The following is a 5,025-nucleotide window of genomic DNA, read 5'->3' as shown; positions in this document are numbered from 1 at the left end:
ATTGTGGCTCTGTGACGTCAGTACAGGCCTTTATAAAAGCGCTGGTGCACTCAAAACTCCACCCAGCCTCCTCTTAAAGGGGAAGCACTCTCTAAAAAGGTTCAACCCCACAAGCATCAGTTTTTACAGGCGTCACCAACATGGTGCCAGCGGCCACCAGACAGCCCCCAAGGGCCAAATGAGTAAACCGCTGGTCTGTTCTAATTTTGCTCACCAGTGATGGGACATTGTCATTTTTTTCTCGGAATGTTGTAGAAGTGATCATTAGAAAATGTAGAGTTGCAGAGACTGGTAGAAATGGCACTATGACTGTTGTTGATGCAGCTGTTGTTGTGCCCATTGTTTTCTCATGATTTGAGTTAGTGTTGCATGTTGTTTCCTACTAGGTTACATCATTTTTGATAACTACTGTGACTAACTATATAAATTGACATGATAAGTTTCTTCACATAGATGAATATCATTATTAATCATGAATTCAAGTTAATTTGAGAAAATGTGTTGCTTCAATGTGTATCAAACTGGTGGCCCTTCGCATTAGTACCAAAGAAGTAGTTCTCTGTTTCAAAAATGTTGGTGACCCCCTGGTTTAGGACCTTTCCACCATGACGTCACACGCAGGGGCGTAGCACCTAAATCTGGTGCCACATACAAAAGCCTCCTGAAGGGAAAACATTGCGGTTTTTAAATGGTGTTATTTTAAGTTTGAGCTCACAGTATAGGATATTAAAAGGCAAGCCTAATAATGACCATCGAAGTACACTGTAATACAACCCTTATAATTTCCTTCCTACAGGTTACTTAACTTGAAAAAAATTGCCAATGAACAGTGAATGTGCTGCTAGGTTACTTGTGCCGTTAGCTGGATTTTAAATGTATTAGCTCCATCTATATCATCAGAAATGTTGCACGTCTGCCTCACAGTTCTGATGACCTGGGTTCAAATCCGGCCTCGCCTGTGTGGAGTTTGGATGTTCTCCCCGTGTACCACGGTTTCCTCCCACATCCCAAAACCATGCATGGAAGGGTTGATTGAAGACTCTAAATTGCCCGTAGGTGTGAATGTGAGTGTGAATGATTGTTTGTTCACATGTGCCCTGTGATTGGCTGGCGACCAGTTCAGGGTTTACCCGCCTGTCGCCCCAAGACTGCTGGGATAGCCAGTCTCAAAATAGAGCTGGGCAATATGGCCTAAAATTCATATCGCGGTATAAATTAAATCCCCTCATGGTAACGGTATACATCATGATATAAAGTTAAGTGTCAAAATTAGAATGGAATTATTTCTGAACAAGTTGTATAGTCCTTTAGCAAAGCTAAATTGATTTAAAAAAAAAAAAAAAAACACAGCAAACAAACAAAAACATGCAATTTTTAGAACATTTATTGTGGCGATCTCAAAAGTCAATATTGAATTTCAGCACTCTATGGTGTAAACAAAACATAACATTGCTGGTGTTATATTTAATATACTAATATATGAATATGAATATCCTGGATGTTTACTGTGTATCTATGTACACTGTTGTAATAAACTCGTTCACATAAGAATACTTAGTCACCCGGCACAACAAGGGATGCTCAGTTAGCACTGTACAAACAGTTTTTCGTTGGATTGTTTTGTATTTATGGTCAAGTGCATACATAATTTTGATTTGACTACTGCGTTAGTGTGTAGGTTGGCGATAGACTACAGTGCGTTCCGACATACACATTTGGGTTAAGTCGCCGCTGCAAGATCAGAACTCCATCGTAAACCAAGGATCCCCTGTATCCCCGCAATTTATTGACTCTACGCGTGTATGTTGGCAAAAAAAGACTCTCCACGCTTCACTTTTTAGCCACAGGTACGTATAAAATCATAAATATAGGTGAGTGTTATTGTAAAACATAATATACATTGTACAGCTTGGCGCCGACCGGCTGGATCTTGCTTCGTACCTGGAAAAACGGACTGCCTGCTACATCTGCGACACCATTCGCCTGTGATTCAGCACAACTTCAGAAGTTGCAGACAGTCTGCCACTAATGAAAATTAGTTGTACAACCTCGTAGTCTGCGCGACAGTTCAGTGGTCAGGTTAGCAATGGTCCTTGTGTAATGGGTGAGGGAAAATTCCCCTTCATGAGACCGTTCAGCAATTTCGGTGACCTGTGTGGGCGAAGTTTGCGTGCGGGTGGCTTTTGGCGACAACGTCAAAGAAATATGCCTTTTAGGAAAATGGCCCCAAGAAGTGTGACTATTTTGTATTCCTATCCTTACAACGCAATCTGATGTGAAATAACGGAAGAACAACCTGAGTGGAAAAAATACACAATCTGTCGTTTGGTCACAGGTACTTCTATGAGTACGTGACTGACGGATAAGCTTTCATGACACACACAAAAATCGATCTTCCTGCTCCTTCATAAAACAAACACTCCTTGTTTTTCAGTTCTGCTATATTTACTTTGAGAAGCGTCAACATACCCTTGCGGAATCAGTCCACTTTACTCAACTAGCTAGCTATCGAGGTCTAGCTAGCCAAATCAATAGCTAACTGAATAGTTATGATACATGTAAGTCTCCATTGGACATGGTGTAGTAAATGTACATATTATAAATATAGTGGTATTGATTGTATAACATTTGCAAAGAAAAAAATATATAGTGAATTAGTCATTTCTACCCCCATTTTAGCAACTTGTGTCGCTGCTGTGTTAATATATTCAATATACTGTATGTACCATTTATGAAGGGGGTTTGCGAATTCCATTTTTGAATATAACATAATAAAAAAAGTTCTAAGTGATGCTGACTAAACAAAAATTCACAATAGGTGGACCAATAGATTTTCTGGTTCAATTAGAATTGATATGGAAAGAGTCTTTCGCAGGATGTTCACATATTGACATTATGAGGCCATGATGAAAAGGACTGATCAACAATATTCAAACAGGATGTTCTCAGAGGGAAGTGGATACTGAGCTTGGTGTGTCATCAGCAGGTTGCAAAAGAAATGCAGACAGACTGGAAGAGTCACAGACAAACATTGAAGTGGACATCCTTGGAAATGTATTGGTCGATTCATGGATCTGTTGTAAATTTGGCTTTTGTTAGAGAACAAAAACTTTTGCAAAAAGTACTGAAGCAATGAACACTTGGACATGTGCATTCAAAAGTTTAAAGAAACTCAAATTAAGTTCACCTGTTAAGGTTATAGTGCATTTAAGGTTTATCCTGAAATTTCACCCAGCAGCACAATATCCCAATTTTTTTCATGAGTTGTATATTTCAATTTATATTGCATTTACTGTACGTCATTTCAAGATGTCCTTGGTCCAGTCAGTTACATGACTCAATCTTTTAACCCCACCCTCCCCTTTTGAAAATATGGAAGGCCAGGTGTAAAGTATTCCTTACCACATTTGGATTTCCATATCAAATCACACAAAGAAAATATACTACTTTTGGCTGTCCAACCAGATCCACCAGGGTTTTACCTACTCAGTCCATTTATCATTTATCAGCTATTTTAAAAAAGTAACATTTCACCTCTGAGGGAAAATGGCATATTTCCCATAATGTAAACCTCGTGGACATTATCACTCCAGTCTTCAATGGTAGGTGATTCTACTTCCAACCATTTTCTTGAGATAAACATTTGTTATTTGTATGGATCTCTGTCCAGTGAGGTCTAATAACCTGGCAAGTGGTTGGCTCGATTCGTCACAAAACGTCTCCGACAAGCATCACCGTTGCCCTGATAAAGTTTCTGGATGGGTGTAATAAGAAAAACTATACACTTTTCAAGCAGAACTATCGGCATGTGTTTGACCCTGTAGCGAGCCACTGTAGCTGGCATATGTTCTCCCTACTCCTCATTAATCAACACATTTCTATCTTTTCCCCCACGGACAGGAAGATTTTGATTGTATTTTAAATTTGAATAATACTTTTTCTTCATTTGTAAACTTTTTCTGGTGCGTCACTTTAACCTGCAACATAACTGGAGGGTTAACATGCATGTCCTTGAATCAATAGAGGTGTCTATTTCATAAACTAAATATTTTTTTCTCACAGGGTATTCATTGAACCTAACATCCATGTTTTTGGACTGTGAGAGGAAGTCGGACAGAACCCTAACGAGCACAGGGAGAAAATGCAAACTCTTCACAGAAAGGTCCCAGCAGACACAAATTCAAATGTGGAACCTTGTTTCCGAGAGAGCTGAACACTGGGCCACTGAACTACAGATAAAATAAATCAATAAAAAAAGATAGCAGATGACTCAGTGAACACAGTTGCTCCCATCTATTTTCTTCAACTTTTCCGCTGATCTTGCGGCAATAAAAAACAAATCACATATATCAAGGAGTGGTTTATATGCCCACATGTATCTTGTACATGTAAACTCATCAACTGAATATGTAGTACAACGGGTTTTGCTGCAATCATCCGCTGTCCTGGTCCCATTACTCGAGTTTGATTTCTCAAAGAATACTCATACACTTTGCCAAACATGGTGTTTGATCCACATCCTGTTACATCATCCTGCCATTAGAAGTAAAGCTCAGTTGTTGTAATCTTCGCTTGCATAGGTGGGTAGTAACGCGCTACATTTACTCCGTTACATTTACTCAAGAAACATTTTCTATAAACTGTACTTGTCAGAGTATTTTAAATGCACTGTACTTTTTATTTTTACTTGAGTATTTATGTGAAGAAGGATCGATACTTTTACTCCGTTACAACGATCGACATGCCGTTTGCTACTTTTATTTATCCATTCTTGCGTGTGTTTTTAGACTATCTTCAACTTCCACTTAGGGCGCTACTTTTTACTTTTACTTGAGTCATATTATTCTAAAGTAACGGTACTCTTAGTTGAGTACAATATTTGGCTACTCTACCCACCCCTTTTTGCTTGTTTCAAGGCAGCATGGCAAGCCGTTTGAGCATTTATTCAATATCCTTGTCTCTGATAACCAGCTTAAGCGACAGTATGTACTTGTATACTCTTTGCCTTCACTAGTAAAACAAGTC

Source organism: Phycodurus eques, chromosome 1 (assembly GCF_024500275.1).
Source record: "Phycodurus eques isolate BA_2022a chromosome 1, UOR_Pequ_1.1, whole genome shotgun sequence".
NCBI classification, from domain to species: Eukaryota; Metazoa; Chordata; class Actinopteri; order Syngnathiformes; family Syngnathidae; genus Phycodurus; species Phycodurus eques.
The sequence above is the reverse complement of the archived record's forward strand: the minus strand, read 5'-3'. Positions refer to the sequence as shown.